Source organism: Narcine bancroftii, chromosome 3 (assembly GCF_036971445.1).
Source record: "Narcine bancroftii isolate sNarBan1 chromosome 3, sNarBan1.hap1, whole genome shotgun sequence".
Classification (NCBI taxonomy): domain Eukaryota; kingdom Metazoa; phylum Chordata; class Chondrichthyes; order Torpediniformes; family Narcinidae; genus Narcine; species Narcine bancroftii.
Window position 1 is genome coordinate 229518251 of NC_091471.1, and position 27844 is coordinate 229546094.

The 27844-nt window shown below is 40.4% G+C and overlaps 1 long non-coding RNA gene across 1 annotated transcript; it reads left to right on the forward strand.

Moving 5' to 3' along the window:
* The first annotated feature begins 6167 nt into the window (after nt 1-6167).
* On the forward strand, nt 6168-27460 carry LOC138758216 (uncharacterized). The gene is made up of 2 exons (XR_011354218.1): nt 6168-6506; nt 27148-27460. It is a non-coding gene; the product is annotated as an uncharacterized lncRNA (long non-coding RNA).
* Nucleotides 27461-27844: the final 384 nt, after the last annotated feature.

Sequence of the window (27844 nt, forward strand, 5' to 3'; positions counted from 1 at the left end):
GGGCCTTGAAGTGGCGCCCAGGACCCTGGGAGATACCTTCCTCCATGATAGCCGGCCCTACCGTCAATATCGGAGTACATGAGGAGATACCTCGATCCCTGATACCAAGGCCAGTCTCTCCGTGCTCTCCGAAATACATACTTCGCATACAAGATGCGCGGAATTTTCTGGAGCGATTTTTAGGAAAATAAAGGGGCGTCTTGCTTGCCGTCAAATACGTGTACCAATTAGAAATTTGTCCATAGGTGGCAACACTTTAAGTGTGATTTCCACGAGTTCTTAACTGTGGGACGGTTGTATCAGTGCAATCTGTATTATAATGAGATGCATTCAACACAGGTCAGGTGGTCATGAACTGGAGAGGAGAGAGTTGTTTCGGAGAGTGTTTGACTTGCTTTTTCTGATAAAAAGAAAGGAGCACAATGTACTTCTGTATAATGTGCACGAAGTTGCTTTGATGATCAATAAATATATTTTGATAAAAATAATTCCATCTGAATGTCCAGTTACTCAGCGAGTTTACCTGTCAGCGCCCTCTGCTATGAAATGTTCAGTTATGTTTGTGGAAATCTGTCGTGCTTAATCCAAAATTCAATGATCACTGTTCACATTTGTTGTCTGAATGTGTACATGATATCATCTAAACTCCTGAGATTTTTATTCGTGCAGCTCATACAGTATTTCTACATATCGGTAACTGCTAAATTTTCTACATTTAACAACAAAGGGTATGTAAACAAATAAAGAAATGTAAACCACTTGAGGGTGCAAAGCATGGCACAGTTATCTTAGCGATTAGCGGCGTAGTGGTGAGTGCAATGTTGTTTCGCATTCATTTCAGTCGTGAAGCTTCTCTTTCCAATTTTGGGAAGGCGTGATGTAACATCTAATATTCTCCAAAGTCAAACGCCCAATCACATCAGGCAACCACTCAGTATGAGTGGGAGGGAAAGGATTTTGAATCAGAGTAATATTAAGAACTAAAGGCAGGGTAAGAAATACAGAAACAAAATCAGTAATAACTAATGCACAAAGTAAGTGTTCATAAATCAATCTCTATTGAGTCTGTTGTTGGGGAATCTGATAGTAATGGGGTACCGATTGTTCATGAACCGGCTGGTGCGAGTTATCTGGCATCTATACCTCTCTCCCGATGACAGGAGCGACAACAGGGCATGACCTGGGTGATGAGGATCCACGATGATTGCTGCTGCCCTTCGGGAGGAGTTTAGCTATCGCTGATAATGGCCATTTCAGTGATTGTTTCAACTCCTCTCTGAACTTGCGCTGAGTCGCTGCATAAATACAAGTGTTCGTGCAACAGCTGAGAAGCTGCAGCATATAACCTACCTCCTGCCAGATAAGGACGGGTTCATTGTAACCCGAGAAATATAAGGTACTTGTGATCCGGTAGTAAATAAAATGGATGACTGACGTCAGCCACAAGAGTATAAAACTACCGGACACGGTGAAAAGTAAAATGATGGACATTTTCCTATTTTTTATTTCTGCGTCCTTGGAATTTTCCGGCTTATTTTGGCGACAGAAAGCTTTGCGCACCCTGTTCGCCATCACAATGAATTTAACGGTCAACACATTGAGCGTCATGATGAGTAAGAACGGGAGGAAGGGTGTTGCGATAGTATTAAAAACTGAAAATATTATCCACAACAGGGCCGTGTAGAAACTGGATTTTGTGTGACAGTACCACGATGTCCCGTTGATTATGTACAGGGGTTCATTCTTAAAGTACCAGGGTATGTTTTGCAAGCAGCCCAGGGTGGATACGGTCCAAACGACGGCAGCTGCGATCTTTTCCCTGCAGTACCTGGTTCTCAATTCTCGCCAACAAATGGCTACAAAACGATCGAAGGTGAATGCGACAGTTAACCAGACTGAAATATCCCGTGAGGCGTAAATGAGAACGAGTTTAAAACTGCACATTGGCGTGGTGGACAGGTAGCTGCCAAAGACGTACATGCCGACGATCCTATTGAGTACAACTCCGGTGATGAGAACGAGAAGGTCGGCTGCTGCCATTCCCATCAGATAGTAGATGATGCATTTGGAGAGGCCGCATTTTCCACGGGACAGAATTACAATGGCAACAATATTAGCTGAAATTAAATTTTATTAAATGAGATAATGTGAAGAAAGAAACAATTTCCGATTGGTCTCTTGCACCTGTCAACATATCCACGCGCATATTGGATAAAAGTCACCTAATGCAGCGTCTGGGCGCCTTCAAACCGGATAGTATTATTATTATTATAATTATTATTAGAAATTGAATCTGGATTTGGACTCTTCCCAACTCCAATCATAAATCGCATCGCCTCCGTATTCCAACGCCCACCTTTCAAAATGCCTCTATATTATGGTAAATAGCAAATAAAAAATACGATACCGTGCACTTCAAATGCAACATAATGCTTAATTTATATTTGTTTTTTGTTTTAATTCAACCAAAATGTGATATCAAAACACGAACTAACCGGAGCCTAGAAAATTTAACAGCCTCTGCAAAACTTTCGTGTTTCACTATAATGTTTAATCGCATCGAGTGAACTTCACGTGCAGAAGTCGTAGAACGTTCATCTGCAGGAGGGAGCGAAGCTATGCTGAAGAAAAAGTGCCGAATATTGAATATGACCACACACAAGGGATATTTTTAAAATATGAGCGAATCGTAGAATGCAGAAATAAACAGGGAAGACATATTTGCAAGTGATATCAGAGTCATTCCATTAATTGTGGCGGTTTTGCACATCATTCCTGAGGTGGGGAGGGGAATGGAGGTAAACTCATACAATCGTGCCTCTCATCGCTGAGTCCGAATTTATTAGTTCTACAGCGCGATGACGATGCAACTGGACCGCAAGACTGCTTCGGGAAAATTAAATGGAATGATGGAATTTTGCACAGGTTACTGCAGAGACAACTGCGGCTGAGTCTTCCAAACTACACGCTTCACCGAAGAGCCGGAGGCTAAAATGCTGAGCTGTTTTTGAGCGTTGCGTGAGTTCCACTCTCAATAGAAACTTGCTTTGTGACATAATGCCCAGAGGTTGGCAACGTAACCTTGGACCATATAAATAAGGTGCCACAGGTTACACGTTTCGGTGAATTGATCTGCATAACCACAAGACATCGGAGCAGAATCAAAGCGATTTAGCCCATCACAGCTACACAGCCATTCACTCATCAGCTCATCTATTCTCCTGTTCATCCCCATTCCCAGTCCTCCTGCAAAAACCTTCGATGCTTTGGATAATGAAGAACCTAAAAATTCATGCCTTAAATACACCCAGTGAAGTGGCCTCTGCAGGCGCCACGAATTTCACAGACTTACCACTCTTTGGCATACGTTGTTCTTTCACATCTCTGTTTTCAGTGGACTCCTTTCAATCCTGAAGTTTCGGTCTCTTATTCTGGAATCTTCCACCTCGAGAAACAACCTTCCGACATCAAATGTATCCATGCATTTTAAGGTTCAAAATGTTTAAATGAGATCACCCTTCGACCTTCCTATTTGCAACGAGTGCAGGTAAAGAAACTTCGAACGATTATCATTCGTGGACCCATCCTTCTGAACATCCTCTGAACATTTTCTAACTTCAGCACATCCTTTCTTAAACGAGCAGCCGATAACTGCTCACAATGCTCTCAGTGAGATCTTACTAGTGACATATAAAGTCGCAACATCACATCCCTGTTGGAACTTTCAATTCTGGTTTTTGCCCAACTCAGGAGAGGAAGTAACACAAAATATGCTCCACTTATTTCACCAAAAAGTTCTGAGTGAAATGTGATTACAAGCTCATACCTGGAATTCCTACAGTTGCCAGAACGGGGTAGTAAATGGCATAGACTAGACCCTTCGCTGGTTCATGCATAGTTTCACCGCCAGAAACCTTGATTGCTGCCTGTCTGGAGATTTAGGCTGATAAACGCTAAGAGGCATCTATATATCTCAAAAAAAATAGGCAACGAGTCAATTAAGCGCAGTCACTCTGTCGTCACGTTATACTTGATTGATCAAGGATTTTAAAAATAACGCTTTGATTCGTGAGGTGCACAATTGGGGATGCACCAGTGTGCTACGATAGTTGATATGAAATATCTGCCTGTAAGCCGGGAACACAGATAATTACAGTACAGTACAGTCCTTTGAGACCCCTGCATACGCCGACCTTTGTTAGCCTGTTTCGTAAAAACCTAATTTTACCAACCTCAAACCCGTAACCATCTATTTTCAGAAATAGCTGATCTCACTCAACCAACCGATACCTGAAGCAGACACTGTTGAAGAATAATGTAAGGACTTCTCTCTGCTCATTTTTCGGGAAGAAATATTTATATTAATATGTAAGCACATTTTTTTACATTTATTTATTTTAAGTACAATTTACAGTTCGAGATCATTTGGACATCTTGCCTGAACCGCAGGAAAAGAATCTAAGCGTTATATGTGATGTCATCTATAATATCTATAATGTCTGACAATAAATTTGATCTTGAACTTTTCGAACATCCATCAATATCCACATTGTACCTGACACGCCTACCAATCCCAGTAATACATTCTAGTAACGCATAAATATTTCAGATAAAGAAAACTAAATTCTGATATCATGCCAAAACATTTCTCATATTATCATAAACAGATTATTTATTGTATTTGCCTCTGAGGAAAAGCCAGCAGGAACATGGTCGAAGTGTTACAGTAACTTCTGTGAAGAGAAAACTATGAAATAACAGACCTGGCATCAAGAGTTCAACTCATGTTTATTTATTTTTGAAAGCAAATGGGCACTTTCTAATCAGCAAAGCAGTTGTAGGAAGGAACGGGTCTTACTGCAAGAAAGCAGCCTGGTGCTCTGAGACACAGGTATTTATATAGGCTGACTCCCGAGTTCCACTACCTTGCAACTAATTTTTTTTTAAAATTACTGGCAGTTATGTCTCTTTTCAAAAGGGAGAACAATGCTATTTATGTGCAGGCAGCTATTCTGTCCCACATTCTTTATTTTGTTGTTAGATTTCTCCCTGAGAAAGCGGGGGAAAAGTAAATTATTTCATCCCACGGTCTTTATCAAAGGTTGTTGTTTGAAAAAGTTCTCTGTGTATTATGTCCTGTCAAAATGTCTTATTTCCCTGCAGCTCAAACCTGGGCCTGTCCCAGGAACTGCTTGTCACATGCCTGGCCATGTGTCTTGTCAAACCTTTGCTTCAACTGCAAGATTCAATGGTTTCATTGATAAGGTGTAATCGGTTCTTCTCGCCTTGCTTCGCACAGTGTATACGTAGAGACAAATTTCTTTTATCTCTTGCACTCTGCCATTTATACGTATCAGGGAAGTCAAAGGGAATTTGAAGCTGTAGAACGCGTTGGACAAGGGAGTGGGACAATCACACTTGTGTCAGTACCTTTGTTTCTGCTTTCGCAGACACGCATCATTCTTTCTTCTTTCTCATTCTCTCCTTTTATCATTCCATGATAACGATAAATGGACGATGGAGCATACCTGTTGCAACACACATTTACATAGACAGTATAATAGCAGTACATTTACTAGGAGTATAAATAAAGAAAAATTCATCCACTGGATCCACTAAGTCCCGAACCATTGTGCAAAGATATTGATTGAATATGTATATCGGCGTCAATTCGTTATGTTCGGTATCTGTTTTTGGATGTGGTTCACCAAATTTTCAAAGCTGTCAGGAATATCCATACAGCGGTCGTGACCGATAATCGCAAATTAACAGCCACGATAATTGAGAATAAAGTCCAGGGCCATTCCATTCTGGATCGCCACAGAAAAGAAGGCAAATACATCCGCTGATAGTTGCGAAACAGCGTCTTTAGCTTCCTAATGATCCTTTGCCATGTCATTAGCCAATAGTTCCAACGCTGAGGCTTTGCGAATCAGCTCTCTAGATTCCTTTCCTCTACCATAAAAATGGAACAGAATCGGAAAGACTTGCTCCAATGTGGAGATGCCAATTGACTATTGATCTAGCTTCTGCACGTGATGTACAGAGGGACCCACATAACATAAATCATAGGACCCCTCGGTTGTATCCAGGCAGCCATGGATACGTCATATCAATAAAATAAAGTCCATTGTATGTCGTTAAATTATTAGCAAATGTCATGCAGGGTCTGCACCAGTAACATACTCCCTTGGTTATACTTCTTCAGGATGACACTTGTATTAGCAGGAAACATCCTTGGGGAGAAATTGAGTCGTACCCATCCAATTTTTCGAGGGTTTCATGAAAATTTCCTGAATCGAAATGGCGGATGTCCATCCTTTTCCCTGGATATTGCCAGTCCAGAGAGTCTCTCCACCTTTCCGTTTTCTGCATGAGATTCAAGCATGGGCAGCTTATCGTGCATCGGATTGTAGTGTGTGATTTGATAAACTATACTTGCAAGCTATTTTCAGGCAAGGGATGGTCATTCACAAGGGATTTGTGGATCAGGAAGCGCTCAGAAAGTGAGTAAAGCATATCATACGCATGAATTCCCGTATCAAGGCATAGAATATTAATGTTGGGACGTCGTGTTAGAGTTGTGCAAAACGTTGATTAAGCTGCACCTGAAATATTTTCTGTGCTTCTGGTCACCACACTGCGGAAATATCATGAGTCGGCGAAAGACAGCGAGGATCTTTTCACATTTATCTATTTTTACTTTCAAATATACACAATTATATAAGGCATTTCTAGCGAATGATTAAAATGCAGCCTAAAGAATGCCAATTATCCTAGAATGCCCGTACGCTGTTGAGGGTGGGAATATCCCGGTTCCCCGAAAATACCTCCGCTGATTATGGAGCGAACGTAAAAAGTTATGACAGATAGGACATATTCTATTGCGGATCGTTGGCGCTGTTTTAACTTTGTCCTAACCGCTACCCGTGCCGCTCCCACGTTGTCATTAATGAAGGGATAAATGATCAGAAGAGATTGAACAGACTCAGTCTGTTAAACCTGCATAAATTAGCATGAGCTATATCTATCTATGCTGTGTTTATGAGATGCAGGTGGAGGTAATGGTAAGACATGATAGGCGTGTTTAAAACAGAAAGGCGTCTGAATGAGATAATAAAACAGGATGTAAAGAGAAGCATACGGGTAATAATTTCTCAGAGACATTTAAGTCGCATTTGGAATTAACTGGAAAATGAGGTGCTGGAGAATTCGGGGCCAGCAACCATACTTAAACCGCATCTCGTCTGATATGAATCAGCAAGGTATTGAGGACAGTGAACGTCGAATTTGGATACATTATGGTGGCCATAGAAGCTCTGGGTCTAAGAAACAGTTTCTATGATCGACAGCTCGATGAACGGGATTTTTCTTATTTAGTAGAATGATGCCATACATGCGCATGTTGCACAGCCCTCACCCGATCTCAATACCTTGCTCATTCACACCCCATGAGATGCCTATTAACTATAGGCACTAGCCCTGACTCCTTCAGAATCTCCTTTTCTTCTTAATTCAAATTACGAATTACGTTTTGTGCTAATGCCGCGTTTGTGCAGGATCTCACAAATTGACGCATATCCTTTGTGTGCACAAATGTTGGGAAATTTCTAAACAATTTTCTCGCAAAAAAAAATCCTCCAGTAGCATATTTTAGAAAGCAAATGTTCCATGATTGTCATGAGGAGAAGCATACAACTGCTGACTATTATATCAGTAAGAAACTCGACCGTCTGTCATGAATTAATGCTGCACATCAGAGTGATTAACAGGTATATGAGCACCTCTCCGTGAAAAGGCCGACGCATCGGGACAAAGGTTGGAAAAATGCAGATAGTGTCCATCGTTTCTTCGGCTCTAACAAGGTGCTCAATATTTGGACGATATTCTAACATTCTTCTAGACTGTGATAAGATAGCTCTGAAAATATTTCGCGTACTTTTTGTCGTCCCACAACAATGAAAAAATTGAATGTTACAGAAAATTCATAAGGCTGTTCCCTGGACAATTAGATTTGATATTTATACAATAACGTGTAAGTTGGGCACTGACTGCTTGCCCCGGAGCGAAGATGGTGGGAGAACCACAATGTAAAAGTATGTAAACTTTTGATCCGTACCAATAAATTGAATGGTAAAAGGTTTTTTTTTAAATCCAGTTTGGCCCGTTTTAACCTGAAGCGATTAAGTTTGATTGAGAGATTCACCATTAAATTTGACCTCAGGGATAGGTCTTTACAGAGTGTAGTGCGAATATTATCCAAGCTGCCAATGCACGTACTGATGGGGAGAAATGTCAACCTTTGAAAGACACATGGACTGGAAATATGAGGCCAAACATCGGTCAAAGTTGACAATTCATACTGGCTTAGAGAGGGATCTCAGAGGTGTGGACGCATTGGTCCGAAGAATATTCTTATTTCATTGTAAAAATGAAGGGTGGATGTTTACATCTCTCAGAATTCGTCAGAACCAGGAGCGTTACAAATTAGATGTGATTAAAGATGGACATGAAAGTAAATTGGGAAAGTCAGGACGGTACGGGATGCCAGGAGGTAGAGATTCTTGAATGCCTACGGGATGGATTTTGCAGCAAATTGCTGATGGGCCCACCAGGGGACCGGCTGTTTTCTGCTACCAAATGAATCAGGCGTGATTAGTGATCCTGGGAAAAAGTGACCCTGAGGAGGAGATGATAACAAAATGACTGAGTTCACTGTGAAATTTGACAGGGAAAGGGTGAAATCCGATTTGTAACTATTTCAGTGAAGTAAATGAAATTACAGTGGAATGAGCGAGGATCTGGCCAAACTCGATTGGTAAATCACATATTAGGGAAGTCGATATCAGAAATTATTGGATTTTCTGTCAGGAAATGAGGAAAGTGCAGGACAGGACCATACCAATACAAAAGAAAGTTATGAATGGAAAAACGAGACAAATAGAGATTAGGAGGAAGGATAAGCCAAGGTGAAAGAAAAAGAGATGGCATACAATGAAACTAAAATTAGAAGGAAGATTAAATCATTGTCGGAGTGGAGTTTTGAGGCTTTGGCTCACTAGCTTTAGGCGAGCTGAGGAAGAGCTTGCTCCCAGTGAGATAAGGCCAGGTGAGGTGGGGAAAGCATCTGTACCGCTGACATATGGGCGCCCTCTGTAGCCAGGAAGGGTAGGGAAAAGGAGGGAAATAGTTAGAGGGTATTCTGTGGATACGATAAAGTATCCTCCCTGGTAGTAGAGATCGACATGTAACGTCTCGTCTCCAAGACATCCTAATGGGGTCAGGTAATGTGCCGGAGGTCTGGTACATGTTGGTACCGATAGCAAAGGCAGGGAGGGGGATGTGGTCCTAAACAAATGAATATATGGAGTTAGGTAGGGAGCTAAAAAGAACGACTGCAAAGGGTGTAATCTCGGGATTACTTCCTGTTCCCCGTGATAGTGTGGGCAAGAATATTATGAGGTTGAGGGTGAATGTGAGGCTGAGGGGGTGAGATAAGCTGCATGAATTCAAGTTCTTGGATCACTGGGACAATATTGGGGGAAGGTGGGAGCTGTCCTGAATGGACGGTTTTCAGGTGAATCCCAGATTGACCAGGATCCTGGCGGGGGCATTTGCTAGGGCAGTTAAGGAGGCTTTAAGCTAGTATGGGGAAATGGGTCCATATAAATGAGAACAGCAAAGAGAAGGATTGTCCCCAAATAAGAAGGTGTGTAGACAACGTTTGGGTGTGGAAAAGACAGGTGATCGAGAAGGAAAATTATCGGTGCTCTGATAAATAATAGAGTCTCTATAAATATAGGAACAAACATGGAGAAGAGATGGAGAAAATCTCGGAAATGCATTTACTTTAATGATCAGAGAATTGCAAAGAAGGTGTATGAGCTGAAGTTCTAGATAGACACTTGCCACTATGACATGGTGGCGATTAGTGAGATGTGGTTGCAGAAGAGTTATGACTGGCACCGAAATATTCCGAAATTCTGCTGCTTAAGGTGTGATAGAATTGAAGGAGTAAGACTGGGTGGTGCGGTTTTGCTTATCAGGGAAATTATTATTGCAGAGCTGATGCAAGATAGATTGGAGGACTCATCAAAGGAGGCGATATGGGTGGAATTTAAAAATAAAAAAGGAGAACATAGTTACAATTAATGTGGTGTTTTATAGAGCACCTAGTGGTGAGCGAGAAATAGAGGAGAAAATTTGAAAGAAAATAGCAAAGATTTTTAAAAATATTTTATTTATATTTTCTTTCAAGCTTTTACAGCCATATCCAGTCTTGTGGCAACAATGGCAGTTCATATTCAAAGACACATATATTCAATATCCTTAGATCTATATATAGAAGCCCGTGTCTCTACCAGCCCTCCCCCCACCCCCACCCCACCACCCCCCCCCCCACACACACACACACACAAACACACACACACACACAGATTAAACAAGACGACTTACTTGTACTTCATTCAAGATCAACAAAACTTTAACAGCAGGAAAAAAATAACAAGGGGCAGTGTCGCAGCACAGTGGGTGGCCTCAGGGCCCTTATTCATTCCTGGCTTTACTTCATCAAGATGAGCGTGAGGAAGAGGAAACCACAGCAAGGAACGTGGAAACCAATCACCGCCATGCACCTATGTAGTGCATATGGCCGCCATATCTTATTATTGGTTTCTCAAGTCATGTCATTTACTTCAGGGAAACGCATATCTGCATTTCCCTGATCCATCGTTCAATACTAAGACTACAGTCATACTTCCAAGTCACCTAACGCATTTCCTGTGTGGATTTAGTATTTAGAGGTGTTTTGGGAAGGATTATTAGAGCGGGTTGCAATCAAACATTTTAAAACAGAGAATATTTGCAGGACATTTTCAGAATGCTTTTTTAACAAAAGTAGCAACAACATTGCAGCATGCAGCTTACCAGGGAAAGTATGTGATGTTTTCAGGCAGACAGAACAGTTTTGCTCTCAGAGAGGTAGGGTGTGAAACAGATTGAAAGGAGACAGAAATCAGTTCCAGAAGAAGAAAGCTGGCAAATATTTGGAAGACTGTCTAATCAAAGGAGAAGACTTGCTGTCTGAAAGATGACGTGAAAGAAGGAGAATTATCCTGAGATCCCTGAAGGGGTACGTTTCGTCAGCAAGACTGATTAAACGGGAATCATGTGCGGATGTCCTGGAACAAAAGAAATCTCTCCCTGAAAACCAACAAGAACCTTCTTGAGTGGTAACCATTTGTCTGTGCAACACCAAAGACTGGAGAACTTTGTTAATACTAACGTCTGTGCATAGTACAAGAGTTGCCTGTAACCAGTGAGATTGGACTGTTATCCAAATAACTTTTCTAATCTTTAATAGACATTACACACACCTGCGCTTAGAATAGGAGGGGGGAATTAAGTAAGTTAGCTAGGATAAGTAAGTAGGTTAAGTAATAAGTTACAGTTTAATTCTATTCTCTTGTTCAAATATCATTAAAAAATACTTTTGTTTAAGTAACTCTGTGTTGTGGTGCATATCTATTGCTACTGATTTTTGGGATCCTCTGGACTCTGTAACAAAGTCAAGTAAAGAAAGTAGCCTGAGTTCTGGCTGCCGTGCCTTGACAAAGCTACAAAGCCCACATATATGTTTCACAACTTTGTTGTGAGTGTCTTCAATGTCGTGTGTCACTGAATGTGTGTGTGCAGCGGGGGAGGGGCGTTGGGCGGTACGGGAAGAGTCTGAACTCTGCATAAAACTTTGTGTAGAATTGATAATTTTCAATTATATTCAATACTGATATTGATATTGATAATTTTTCAAATTGTTTGAGTTTAAATTTAGAAAATCATAAATAATTTATTCAGGAAAAACTGCCCCTCAACTCCACAGCGTCAAGGTCAAGATGTTCGTACATGACAATGCATAGAAATAGTTTGTCGTGACAATAACCAGCTGAGATGCTATTATCAACAGCTAATATCACCAGAAAGACAATAGGCTGACAGTGAAGGAGGGTGATGGCAAACGACATGTGGGTTGGACAGTCAGTACTTCAAGTGATGTTCCCAAATGACTTATACAAACTTTCTGCAGGTTACTGCAGACATATAGATCGGGGATCAATCCCCAGGACCATAAGGATGGCAGAGGGCATCCCTGGAGTCTATATTCACCCCCATCCCCCACATTGACGTTATTTGCAGCGATCATTGTCTGAAGAGGGTTCCCAAAATCATTGAGGACCCCTTCCACACCACAGATGGCATCTTTCAGCTGCTCCGGTCGAGGAAGAGATACAGGAGTATCAGAGCCAGCATCATGATGCTGACGAACAACTTCTTCCCACGGGCAGTGAGAAAGCTGAACAACCAAAGGGACTGCTCACACTAACCATCTGAGGCTATCACATCCATGAAACGATATTTATTTAAATATTTTCTTATATGAATACTCGTCCTACATATGTATTGTTTGTTTCCATGTGTGTTATGATTGGGTGTGCGTTTATATGTTTTGCACTGAAGTCCAGAGAACGCTGTTACGTCATTTTGTACTTGTGCAATCAGATGACAATGAATTTAACTTCATTTGAACGTCTCATCCCTATTCTTATATTCTATACTCGTATGAGATTTCAAGATGGAGAACTGGCAAAACAGACATTCTCACTACTAATGATACACGTAAAATTAATTGGTACTTGACCAGTTCTTTCTGGTGTGTCATGACCCGCCTGTTCATACTAAAGAGGCGTCTTTGCTGGATTCAAATTCAATACGTTTTGAACGAATTCCAGAAAGTACAGCGCCATAGCTTATTTTCTTAGTGTTAAAACTTCTGTTTGGTCAGATGTTGTAATGAATTCCCTCGTGGCGAAGCACCCTCGTATAAACAATAGGTTCTTGGAAAGTCTCAGCTCAGATTTGCGTTCACAGACATTATCAGCTAAACGCCAGGCACCATTTTCCAAAGAACATGATAGCAACATTTGAATCCATTGAGATAATTTGCTACACGTGCCTTTCTAACATTGAAATTCCAGAAAAGACAAAAGGACATCCATCTGACTACAATGTAATTAAGGATGATCGTTTTGTTTTCAGTGGCAGCGAAGGTTGCAGCCTTCACTTGCTTCCTTCTTCAAAGGATATTGTTTTTGATAGGGCCGATAGTTATACAGGGGGCTGGCATGTTTTTCCATCAGTCCCACATCAGCTGGTCCGGACGACCACAACCCTTCTGGTAGGTTAGACAATAATTCCTCCTCCTCCGCCCTGAGAGTGTATGTTTCGCATACTCTGCTTCCTTCCAGATTTATCTCCTTAGTTGCCAGCGTAGACCAGTTCAGGTTTCATTTAAATGACCTTTGTTCTTTCTTGTACCAGATCCTGGATCTGGGACTGGTCTCCTCCCAGTTCTTTGCTCTCTTGGCCTGAGCAACTATTTCTCCCAAGTACCTCCATGACCCTGTCTTCTTCTTGGTGACTGAAATGTGTGGACTTGCCAAACAGGAACGGAACAGTTTCTGATCTTGGGAACTCAGTTGTCCAGCAGATGCTGTATTCCCTTGTTTATCCCAAAAGAGAACCGGTAAAAACAATGTGGTTCTTTGTTCTTTAACGAACTTCATCTCATAGATTTTATTTGGTCCTGGGGGTTAGTTTAAACCATGTATTACAATATAACTCTTCTTTGGTTCTTAAATAAAATATTCCTGTTGCTCTCCTTTTCTTTCCTGTATTAAGGCCTTGTAGATAGATCGTGGCCCACTAGTGATAGGATCATTAAATAGTAATAGTATGGGGACACACGTGCCTCTTGTAGGAACGCTTCTTTTCCCTGTACTCACACAGGTCGGATTCCTTTACATCCTGGCACAACGCCTAATCCCAGGGAACCCATAGCATCTTTTCCCAACAAACTTGCCAGACAGGACATAGAAATGAGAATTCGTTCCCTACATCTATTCCTGTGAGTGGATCATCAATTTATACAGGTACTGTGAGTTCTTCTGTCATCAAATGTCATGATGCAGACTTCACTATTATATAATCCAAGGATAATCCTATATCGTCGGGTGCACCTTAAGTTGTGATCACCGTTTTACGAGCTCAGTTGTCGCACAGGAATGTTATCAACTTATTATTTTCTATCCTGAAATTAACATTTGGTCTTTTGTTTTCATTAGTATTTTTAAATTTACTAAATCTTTCTTCGAGGTCCTGTATCTGGACATCCTCTGCATTCTCTAAGTTTTTCCGCTGACAGGTTTCTTCAGCATGTACAGCCCAATATTTTACGTCTGAAAATTAATCAGTTCGCCACCACACTAGGTGTCTTTTACTGTGACCACTTATTTCCGGTCTTATTCTATTCATAAATTCAATTTTTAGTTGTTGGGCATATAGTCCTTGATCATCCCAATGGTATGGCTGCTGTTTGACCACTATTTAATTCAAAGGCTTTTTTTCATTCTAGCAAAGAAATGTAAGACTCTTTCGTCTTTGAACTGAATTGTTCCACGCACCCTACTTGTAATGTAATCGTACTCTATCAAAGAGGTTATTTTTTTCTTTTTTATAATTATGTCTCATTGCTAGCTTCCAAGGGATTAAAATCCCCTTCTACCAAACACCAGTCACATCCCAACATCGAACTTAAGGCTTGTTCCAACTCGAAAGCATTAAGTCGGTAACGTTCTATTAAGTTATTAAAATCTTGTTGCCATCGGTTAAAATTTTATTTCGGGTGGACAATTCCTTCAGTACCTTTTTTAACATCCTTCACAGTCCAAAGTCTGTACATACACACACACACACACACACACACACACACACACACACACACACACACACACACACACACACACACACACACACGCGCGCGCGCGCGATTACATCTTCCTGGATTAGGTACTGCAATCATAGACTTCTCCCTTATCTTGTTTATAGTTGAACATATTTCCAGTTAGAGGATAAGGGATATAAGTCTTACCTTGTCTTGTGGTAGAAGATGTAAAGGAGTATGATACTTGCAGAATGTTTACTGTTGTCTCTTCAGGCAGAGGGTTTGGACGAGGTGACCAATTCGGTATCAGTTTTCATCGGTCTTTACAATAGCTCTCTTTCAGTGATGGATACAGTTGTTCTGTGCCAGAGATCACACTCCGTGTATCTGCAATATATGGCTGAGGTTAGATGTCGTAATTGTTGTGGTCTGTTCGTTCCCGCTGGATGCCTCGGCGGATGTGAACTTCAACACACTTCATTATCTTCTTTATATATAAAAGCATAAGTTACTTGGTATTTTTTTATTTTCGTAATACTTATGTTCATCCGCAGTTTTCTTTATTAATTCTCCTTTTCTGTTTCACGCTTCTAAAAGCCATAACCTTGCTTCATGATATCCTAATGTATTTTTATCTTTTATTTTCTGACTAGCGTCTTTTAATCGCAACAATTAATTTACAACAGTCATTTACGTTAAGATTTTCCCCAAACCCATAGCACTTTTTCCATATTTCAACAAACTTACAATTCTTAGGGACCTGATGCTTCATAATTTTTTTCATCCCAGTTACAATTTCTTTAGGGCAACCCGACCCCATTGCGTGACCTTAATTTACCTCACTTGTTCCAAGTCCAACTTGGTGAAGTCTCAGACTTCGGAGCGGTCCAACCACTAAATTTATCCTTTCCGATTATTTTTTTATAAAAAATCACTCAATTAAATAATCAGGTCAGTTCTCTCTCTTAAACGAATACCAAAATCCTACCACTTGTCGAGAGTATGTCTTGTCTCGTCATTCTCGATGCCGCTCGGTGACTTACTTGGAGCTTTCTTTCAGTAGGCCAGGACTGCCTCACAGCGATGTCGGTCCCCACGTTGGGCACCAAGTTTATGTCAAGAAAATTCTACTCGATTTAGTTAATTAAATTATTAACACAAGAGGTAGGATTCAAGGCTCCGCTTTATTGAGGGTGCGTTCCACAGAGGTCCAGAGTCTGCACGAGTCTCGCCTGACCTAATGTTACAGAAGTTTGTCTTCTATAGACAAGGTCTTTTCTCATATTTGACACGATCATGAAATAACTGAGACAAACAACTTTACAGATAGATGTGTTTAACATGATCATTGGAACACACAAAGGTTGGTGATTCGATAGCATTCTGTTCTTATCTAACAGTTGGTTTGGACTAGTTTGTTCTTTGAAGACTCCTATTGATTAATCATTCCCAGCAATACCATGTTTTCAATGAGTCATAGCCTTTTGCTGAGTCCAACATTAATTCAATTTCTTGCACAGAATATCAGAGGGTATCCCTGGAGTGTATGTCACCCACCCACCCACATTGACGTGACCCGACCGAAGAGGGGTACTAAAATCATTGAGAAACCCTTCATCCCCACGCACAGCATGTTTCAGCTGCTCCCGTCGAGGAAGAGATACAGGAGGAACAGAGCTAGCACCAAGAGGCTGACGAACAGCTTCTCCCCACGGGCAGTGAGAATGCTGAGTAAGCAAATGGACTGCTCACACTAACCATCTGAGGCTCTCACATTCATGAAACGATATTTATTAATTATTTTCTTATATGAATACGGGTCCTGCATATGTATTGTTTGTTTCCATGTGTGTTATGTCTGTGTTTGCGTCTGTGTGTTTTGCACTAGATTTCGAATCGACTACTAAAAATTCAAATGTTGTCACGGCTCCTGATACACGTAAAGTAAATGGGTACTTGACCAGTTCTGTTGAAGGATGCTGGCCTAGTGTGTCATGACCCGCCTGTTCATACTAAAGAGGCGTCTTTGTTGGATACCAATTCAATAAGTTTTTAACAAATTCCAGAAATTACAGTATAATAACCTATTTGCTTTGTGTTAAAACATCTGTTTGGTCAGATCTTGCAACGGAAATCCACAATGGTGAAACACCCTCCTAGGAATAACAGGTTCCCGGAACATCTCGGCTCTGATTTGCGTTCACAGACATGATCCGTTGAACGTCACGCACCATTTTCCAAAGAACATGATAGGAACATTCGAATCCATTGAGATAATATGCTACACGTGCATTGAAATTCCAGGAAAGACAAAAGGACATCCATCTGACAACAATGTCATTGTGGATGATCGTTTAGTTTTCGAGGCGAAGGTTATTGCAGCCTATGCATCTGCCCACCCGCAAAATGGAGGACTAACGCGTCATCTTCCATCTGGGCACCCGCCAAACCGATGGCATTAACATCGACTTCTCTAACTTGCGTTAAACTAGCCCCCGCTTCCCCCGTTGCCTTTCCCTGTTGCCTTTCCCCCAGCTATGTCTCTCTCCCTTTTCTCTTTGTCTCCTTTTCACATGCAAAATCAATTGTCACCTCTCCCCTAATTATATCCAATTAACTCCATTTTCTGCTAGGCCTCTTCCCTCAGCCAGCACTGTCTGTATTCTGAGATTTCTTGCTTTTGTATATTCTTTTCTTATGAGGTCCTACAGCAATTCAGTGCGGTTTTCTGCAATAACTGCGTCTGCAGACATTCGTGTTTAACTGACATATGAGTAGTTGCTCGTTTTACTGCGAAAGGTTCAGGGCCTATTAAGCAGCAAGATCAAGGCCATCATCGCATCGGCCGCCTTCACAATTCTTCGGGCTTTCTTTCGATCTTGTGCATTGCAGCCCCATCCCATTCAGTGATGCACGGTGACATGATACGTTGAATGATGCAAATGTAAGAGCCGGTGAAGGACGAAGTGAGTAAATTCATTTTGTATGCCATCAGTTGGTTAACCTATGGCGCAGCCGTTAAAACACAGATGAATTGTGCAAGCAGACTAGTTGGAAAATAGCAAAGGACGACATTACTTTTACTGGGGCAAGGTTCGTTCAGAAGTCTGATAGCGGCAGGAAAGGATTCGTTCTTAATTCTGAAGCAGCGCGATTTTCCTGAAGACCAGAGAAAGGTGAAGAGATTGTCGTCTTGTGGGTTGTTTTTTTGTTGGCTACTGTTTCGAGGCAGTGGGGCATGCAGACGGGGTCAATGGGCGGGAGGAGAATTCGTGTAATGGTTTGTACCTTGTTCAAAATTCAAATTGTTTTTGAGTACATGGATGCAGAAACTGCCCCGTGATTATTTTTCCAAAAGGTGTTGCATGAACATACTCCTTCATAGGCAGGGTAAAGAAGTGAAAGTGTCTGGTTCATGAAAGCAGATGTGTGTTCATGGATTTCATGCATGCTTCCGAGCACCAATCCAATAGTTGGAGATCAAAAGTCATGGAGTGGGGCTTGGCAAGATGGCGTAAAGTCTAGATGTGTAATCTCGACCTCTCTGGCCGGCCTTTTACGTACCCGTTTTTTAACCCTTTGTTTTCAAGTTGAAACTTCTTAAATTTTAGTTTAAAGTATTAAGGAACTATTATGGCCATTAATGGTAAAGGGATTAAACCTCAAGTGCAAAAGAAATTACATTTTCAAAGTACTGAAGATTTGGGGCCTAACCAACTTGCTACAGCCTCAGGTTTAATTTCTTCAGTGCCTAAACTATAAAGACTGCCTGTGGGAGCTGAAAAGAAAATGTCTACTACTCACCAAGTGAAGGACAGTGTCACATTTGTGGCCCGAAATGTGAAGTTAATAAAACATTAAACACAAGTTTTATCAGGTAAACTTCTCAGTGGCTTTATTTTCCCGTTTCCTTTGTTCTCCTGCTTGTGTTCTTATCTCTCTCTCATACCACGTGACTTCCGGTACATCTCATACATATTCATTGTCATGACATCCCTCCTTTAATCAGAAATAAACTTTACCTTCACTTACCAATATCCCTCGCAAACATACAAACATCGTAACTAATGGTAATACTATAACTCAACTACATAAAATTTACTTCCTACAGCACTCATACATGCACTTTATGATATAAGATTAAATACTGTCCCAAAGTTCTTATTAAAACTATGGCACAAAGTCTTCGTATCGTTTGGGCACGTTCCGGTTTCGTTTCGGCCTGCCTGCGATATTGTCGTCGCTTCTCAGTTGTTCACTCTCAGCGTCGGAAATACTGCTCGCCTCGGCTTCGGGTGTTTCTGGCGCTCTAGTCACTTCATCAAGAGTGCTGGTAACTGCCTCTGGAACATCATCAGGTCTCTCAGTTTCAGCATCTTGTATTGGCCTTTCAACCTCTTCGCTCGATGTATCTCTGGACTGGTACCTTTTTACACCTGATACATTTCTCTTATACAGGACTCCAGTCGGAGACTTGACTGTCACCATACTGCCACTTCTAGATACGACAGTACAGGGTTGATGGTAATAAGGTGTGTCTAGCTTACCACCAGTTTCATGCCTCACTAGAACATTATCTCCTGACATGATGTCTGAGTACTTGGCTCCACGTTTCGAATCTGTGTACAGCTTTGCTGCACCTTTCTTTTCAGCATCGTGGTCCCTCATCTCCTGGTCGTCTCGGATTTCCTTTATTTCTGGCATTTTTGTGCGGATTTTTCTCCCAAAAAATGCTTCTGCAGGATTTTTTCCATTGGTTGCATGAGGCGTTGCTCGATAGACAGCCACATAAGATAGCAATGCTTCTCGCCAATTTTGTCCTTCTGCATGTGCAATCCTCAATCGTTTTTCAATAGACTGATTTTGTCTCTCTACTTCTCCGTTGGCTTGCGGCCATTTCGGAGTTACTTTATGATGGTGGATACCTGTGGTCCTCATGTATTCCGCAAATGTCTCTGAAATGAATTGTGGACCAATGTCAGAGTATAATGTAACAGGTAATCCATATCTTGCGAATATCTCTGCTAAAGCTTGTATTGTTTTTTCAGTGGTTGTGGACTTCAACACCACGTACTCATAGTATCTGCTGTAGTAATCTATCACTACCATAATTGATTCACCTGTCGGTAAAGGTCCAAGAAAATCAACAGCTATGTCGATCCATGGTCCTGTCAGGAGTTGCGTACTCCGGATAGGTTCTGGCGGATTACTCCTACTTGTGATTTGGCATCCGTGACAAGTTTTAACAAATTTCTCTGCATATTTATCACAACCTGGCCACCATACCTTGGTTCTGAGGTTTTGCTTGGTACCAACAATACCTAGGTGTCCTTCATGCGCTAAGGATACGATCTTCGGTCTCAATCTTTGCGGTATCACCAATCTGCAACCTCTTAATACACACTGTCCGATGCAACAAAGTTCGTCTCTAATGGGAATGTAAGCCTTGTGAGTACACTTGTCCCATTGTCCTCTCTGTATGCATTCTCTTATTTCCATGAGTTCTGGATCACGTTCGGATTCTCTCTCAACCTCCTTCGAGGTCACAGCTTTCGGTATCGCCTGAATAGCTACGAAGCATACAAAGCTCTCTGTTTCTGTTCCCAATTCTGCCTTGGATTGTGGACCACCATCCTTCACCAATCTGGACAGCGGATCAGCAATGTTTGCTTTCCCTGCAATGTGGATTACTTTATATTTGTAGGGTTGTAGTCTGAGTATCCATCTCTCTGTTCTGGCACATGGTTTGGATCTAGGTGCATAGATCACCTCTAATGGCTTATGATCTGTGATGAGTTCAAATTCAATGCCGTATAAATATGCATGGAACCTCTCACAGGCCCATACAAGTCCGAGTGCTTCTTTCTCTGTCTGACAGCGCTGGAATTACCCGTTCTCTGGAGGAAGGTGCGTGTTCCCAACAAGTGGATCCAAATTCTGGCAGCCTGCCGATTTTAACGGAGAGAGCATGCAGGCAGACGACGCCATTGTCTGAAACGCTTCAGGAATCATTTCATCCTAAAAATCTCGAATTCATCCGTGATTTTTTTTTAAACTGCGAGCTGCAGGGGGAGTCCAGCGTCGACTCCCTGAGGAAGTCGGGGTGCCGTCGCTGGGAGTCCAGACCCGCAGCAAGACCATTAAAATGCCTGTTGTTGAGTTGCAGCAGGAGCTGCAGTTACCTGGTTCTGCCACTATGTTAGAGAAAGAAGGGCTGAGCTTTTCTAAATTACAATGTAAGCAGTTAAATGCTGTCATTCAGCTTATAATGAATGAGTTGGCTCAAAGGATAAGTTCAGAATTTAATACAGTTAAAGTACATGTAGAAGCATCTTGTGAAGATTTTAAAAAATTTCAGTCTGCTTTTTTGGAATGTCAACAACAAGTGGCTTCTAATACAGAAAAAGTGTTGAAGGTTGAAGAATCCATTATAGAATTGTGAGAAAGTGAGAAGGAGTTAGAGAGGAAAATAGACTATTTGGAGAATCAAAGTAGAAGGAATAACGTGAAATTTGTGGTTTGCCAGAAGGTATGGAAGGACAAGATCCTCTTCGGTTTTTACAGATTGGATCACACATTTTCTGAAGGCTTGGTATAGGAAAGGGCTCATAGAACTTTAAGGAAATCATCTTTACATGGTCAGCCACCAAGACCTGTAATAATTCGATGTTTGAATTATTTGGATAGAGAAGTAAAAATGCGAGAAAATGACAAACTCCATTATTGATTCAGAATAGCAGTTTTTTTCTATCCTAATTTGAGTCAAGAGGTTCTTCAACATCGATGTCGATTTAATCCAGTTAAAGACGTTTTGTAGTGTAAAGGTTATAAATCTACTTTTCTCTATCTGGCAGTGTTGGAGGTGTTTCATGGAGACTATCAATCTCGGTTTTTTGAGGATGATCAAGAAGCAATGATTTTTGCTGATTCATTTCCTGATATAAGAAGACAAATACGTAGTCCACCATTGACTCCTAAAGAAATATCTCGTTGTTCTGGAAACAGAAGAAATGGTAGAAATGGGAAAAACGGGAATGGAAAGAGTCCAATTTCTTTTGAAATGGGATCTTTGAGTTTGGAACCTCTTGGATGAATAGTAGAATCTTCTTATTCATATTTTACTTTTTACATTATTATGATATTTTGAGATTTTTTTGTTCAGCGGGGAGGAAGAAATTTGTTCTAGGTTCTATTAGTCATCCGCCACTGGTGGGTGATCAACACCCAAATTTTGTTTAGGGATTATTACCTTTTGGTAGGTTTTTTCTGGGGAGGGGGGGTTGTTAATTATTTCTTTTATTTTCATTTCATCTAGCTTTTATTTTGCGATTTTTTTTTCTCCTATTGAGGGCCTATATATGATTATTTGAGTTTTTATATAAAGATATTATTGGTCTTTAGTAATATTAGTAGATATGTTAAAGTTGAGGTTTGCTACTTTCAATGTTCGCGGTTTATACAGTTTGATTAAGTGTAACGATGAGGGACAGCCATGGTATTGATAAGAATTATTTGTTTCTTTATTTTTAAATTTGATTTTTGGTAAAATGTGTGTTTGTTAGCAATATGATTTTGCCTGAAATTACTAAATTTGAGACTTTTCTTATCAAGGTACCAGAGAAGGGTTATATTTCATTTATGTATTAAATGATATAGGATGGTATGGATAAAAAGGGTTGGGATAAATTCAAATCTGTATAAGACCTTTAGATCTGATAGTATCTTTATTGGGCAGTTTGCAACCTCTGAAAGGTTTGTGATTAGATAAATTTCAAATTGCTTTTGTATACTTAGCATTATTTGTGGAGAAAAAATGTATTGTTCATATGTAGAAAGATACAAATATGATTGATATTAATAGATGGCATAATGAGAGAACATACTGTTCAATAATTGAAAAAATTTCATATGCTTTGTGTGATAACTATAGATTTTTTATTAGTAAGTGATTGTTATATTCAGAATATTTACATTTTGATTTATGGTGATTAGATTTTAATATGTCTGTTTCATTTTTCCTTACTATTTTTTCTTTCTTTATGACTCTCCTTAGGAGAGCTGGCTGAAGGGGGAGGGGGGTTCTCTTTTTCCATTTTTTCTTTTTTTTATAAAATATAACATTCGTGTTTTTGCTTTATTGTTGTATATGTTATTTACTATCTGTACTTTGAACGAATAAATAAAGTTTTTTAAAAAACCAAAAGTCATAGAGTACCCCATATCCCGTGTCCTTTGTTGGAGCTTCCTTATCGAATTTTCCAAACAGGAGCCGCACATAGGAAATTGAGAGTCAAGGAAGGATGGGTTAATTTAAAAGGCCTGAAGTACTCAATGCAAAATCATCACCATCAATTCAACATTTCCTGGTGGTGGTCTATTGCAGTGGCCCATTAACCAGATGCAATAACGTTCCATTTAATTAATACTGATACTTCCTTTCAGGAACACAGCTGTCGAATTATGTACTGCAAATTGAAGTGTTGCTTCTCTATCCAAATAACTCAGACATCGAATTATTACTGGTCTCGGTGGTTGACCATCTGAGGGTATTCTTTATAAAGTTCTATGGGCTCATTCCAGTGCCAATCCCCCAGAGAAAATTTCTTGCCCTAATATTTGCGGAATTCAGTCTTTTAAAAAAAATGAAGTCTTTAAAAAATGATTTTCCAAATAATCTATTTTTATTTCTAGCTCCTTCTCACGATCTCCCAATTCTATTACTGATTTTTCCACCTTCAACACATTTTATGTGTTAGAAGCCACTTGTTGTTTACAGACCAAATATGCATCTGAAGTTTTTTTAATTCTTCATAAGATGTATCCACACGTGTCTTAACCATATTTAATTTTGAACTTATACCAACATTCATTTGAACCATTTCATTCATTTGAGATGTCAACGAAGGTTTTATAACAGCTTGAATAACTTCATTTAATTGCATACACTGTGAAACGGTAAATCTCAGCTCTGCTCTCTCTGACATAGTGGCAGAACAAGGTAACTGCAGCTCTTGCTGCAACACAACAGAAGGCATTTTAAAACTTTTACTGCGGGTCTGGACTCCCAGACTTCCTCAGGGGGTCTCCGCTGGTCTCCCCCGGTATCTCATTGTTTTCTCATCAATTCGCGAAGAAAAACGATTTCTTATGATTGAAATCCTACCTGATGCATTTCCAACCATGGGGTCATCTTCCTTCGTGCTCCCTCCACTGAAATCGAAAGGCTTTCCAAATAGGGGTCCACTTCTTGTGAACACGCGCCTTCTACCGGAGAATGGGTAATTCCAGCACCATCCTTCATTTGGTGAGCAATAGGTATTTTTTTAGCCCCTACAGGCGATCTTTGGAATTTAGGCAATGAAGAGATTGAGCCTGGGGCTGTATCAAGTCGTCTAGGCCCCAAATCTTCAGCAGTTCGAAAATGAAACTTCTTTTGAACTTGAGGTTTTGTATTTTCACCATTAGTGGCCATAATAATTCTTTAATACTTTAAACTAAATTTTAAAAAGTTTAAACTTGAAAACAAAGAGTTATAAAACGGGTATTTAAAAGTCTGGCCAGAGAGGTCAAATTTGCACGTCTAGACTCTAGCCATCTTGCCACGCCCCCTGCAACTGCAGTTCTGGCAACAATATGCTTTTTATGTTGCTTCAAAAACATTCCCTTCTACTTTATGTTTGAAGCCGAGGTGGATATTGAAAATGTTCCGTGGGACTGCAATATAAAACCACGATATTTGAATGGTTAGGTAAGGTCTTAACGCCGCTGTTGCCCTTCGATTTAGCTCTGCTGCTCTGCGTTCTGACAGTCAGACACATTCTAGCTGCCGCACAAACACGTTTATTTATGGAGTGACACAATCAAAGTTCAGAGAACAGTTTAAAAGTGCCATTAAATATCCCTTTATCTCTCCATTTCAATTAATTCGCTATCTGAAGAGGTGAATGTAATCTATTGAATACATTTCATGGATGTAATGTCTGAATGGGAGTCTTATCATAGATGAAGGACACCAACATCCTAACCACAAACTCTGCTCGCTTCGAGAAGAATAAGAAGATACCTGAATTCCAGAAGCTCCAGATTCAAGAACACTCAATATTTTAAGGGGAATCAAGCTCTTGAGTCTCCCATTACCCGCCTTTTCATAATCTACCGGGGAATACAAAAATAACTTTCTATGTTTTGTTTAAATTTAAATTTTACTTTTAATTTAGACATAGGTTATTTTTGCCCTTGAGCCCATACTCCCCAATTACAACCTAAAGCTCACGAAGACACGGGAAGAAGGTAAAAGAAACTCCTAGCAGATCGAGCGGGATTCTAACCCTGGTCACGATCGCTGGAACCGGAAGAGTGTTGTGCTATCGACTACGCCAAGCGTGTTATATACAAGCTCTTTTTGACTGAGCAATGTAAAGATTTAAAGGAGGGGTGACAAAACATTTTTTGGTTGTGGGCCACATTCACATAAATATAAGGAGTCATGGGCTAAACGATATTAAGCCCGAGAGCTTACCATCAGTTACACTGCAAGATAAACGGTGTTTTGAGACCAGAAAACTCCTGTGCCATTGCACATTCATTTTTCATCAATACAATTGCACGGCACCACTGAAGCGTATAACTGTGGGCATTACAGTAACTTAGTAATGTGTTCAGATATTACAATTGGCATTTAATTTAAATGACTACAATAAATCTCTTTACAACTGTGCAATGCGACATATAATGCTGGGTGCAAAATAAGAACAATGCTGGGTGCAAAATAAAATCAAGAAAGAGACAAGGCCGTCTCCCACATTCCTCCACAACTCTCGGCGAATTCAGTTAATCATCCAAGTGCCCACATTAATGATCATCGTTCATTGTGTATATTTGTAGAAAGTAAAACCCAAAAACCCAACACCCAACCCCAACCAACCAATTTTCCCCTGCAGCCGCTGCAACCGTGTCTGCCTGTCCCGCATCGGATTTATCAGCCACAAACGAGCCTGCAGCTGACGTGGACTTTTTACCCCCTCCATAAATCTTCGTCCGCGAAGCCAAGCCAAAGAAAGAAATAATGATAGACCATTGACGTAAACAGATTCATTACAAATCAAACACACTTCGCCTTGAGTTCTGTGGGTAAATAATATTCATTTTCCCAGAGTCTCTGAACTTTTCGTCATTCCTTGCTATTTCCTTCTTTTCTGTTTTGTTCCATGCAATCATTAAATTAAACGATATTTTAACGAAGGTAACCAGATTTTTTAACCGAGATTTTTTAAAAAGATGATACCGAGGTAAACTTTTTATTAAATGAGGCAATTGTTTAATTTAACTGAGATTGACTTTCTATCATGATAAGAGTCGGTCTTGTGGTTGTAAAAAGTGGAACCGACAACTGGTCTTGAAACTAAGACGTTTAATGTACATACAGTGGAATCTATTGTAAGAGACAATGATCTAACAGCCCATGATCCATTTTTTTCTTCCAATCCACCCTGGGCCTCAAAGGTTGGCCCGTGGGCCGTAGTTTGGCCACCCGTGATTTAACGAATACTATTGGATTTTTTCACGTTACCTGCACGGCTATAGCACTTGAGAATGTTTGTGTATCTGTACATTTCACTAAAGTTCATGACTAAAAATATCATTCTCCGAATGCTTATCGATGCTCCGGTCCGCACCCGTTGTACCGAAGTGCAGACAGACGATGACTTCAAGTATTTGGAATGAACTATCTCCTATGACATGACTGGAAAAAGACGTTGAAGCGACGGTCAAGAAACGGCTCTATTTCCTTGACGACTCAGGAAGTTCGGCCTGTACCACTTGCGCTCAGGGTCGGAGGTCTATCGAAAGCATCCGATCTGAATGCACCACGACTTTGTACACTATTGGAAGAAACCTTGGAAGCTGGTGAAGGCAGACCGTGGACTCCGACTCCCTCCCCTATTTGCCTCAGACAAAAAGACCACCAATACCAGAAAAAACGCTCCTCTCCTTCCTCCCGTCGGGGAGAGGTCTCGGGAGTGCGAAATTATTCACCAACGGAGTCGAAAACAGGAGTTATACATAGTTGTACAAAAAGGTTGTAGAGGGCGCGTAACTCGAAAAGTAAATGATCTCGATTTTAATCATATATAAATTCTTGCTGTGATACATGTAACAGAGGAGAATCACCAATAGATCAGTGGTTAGAACGCTGAGCTTTAAAATCAGGGATCACGAGTTCGTTCCTGCTGGGATCTCGTTTCTGTGAGGGGCTCTGGACAAAGTGGAGATTCTCTGTCTTCCTCTCGGTAGACAAAAGTTAAGAATTTCATGTATGTTACATTCTAAATGTCGTATTCCATGACAATAATGGATCCTTTATCGTTTAGATCACGTGTTCTGCACATGTCCTGGCCTGGAAAAATACTGCAGAGATGTCTTCCATACTTGATCTTTAATTCTTGACATACATTTAGAGCCGAATCATTCGGTTGCTCATTTCGGATCAACGTGAAAGGATGATGTTCTTTTGACTTCAATTAAATGTTGAACACTATGCTTTGGCTAGGCGAGCAATATTACTCAGATGGAAGGATGCTACTCCATCCACTGATGCTCCGTGGCTGTGAAAAATTGTGTCATGTTTGAACATGGAAAAGATTTATTGTTCCATTAATAAATTGGGTACAAGATTTCAAATAATGTGGAGCCAATTGAGACATTTTCTTAGTGTTTAATATGATATAATACTTGAAATGTAATTGATTTTTCTCTGTTTTCATTTTATTATTAAATATGCTTATAATCATACAACCTGTACAAAGTAGGAATGGAGTTTTGAATTTTCATTAATTGGAATAACCTTACTAATATGCTTATAAATTGTGGCTATGTCTTATGGTTTCTGTATCTTCTTTTTTTAATGAGTGAATCTGTTATTTACACTTAACACTCCACAGTTGCTTTTTGTACTTTTAAGATTTTTTTTGGTTGAAAATCAAACTGCAGCAGATTCTGATCTTGATGAAGGGCGCCATTCCGGCACGGCGACTATACTTTCTTTTACGCTTATGAGTTCCCCCAGGA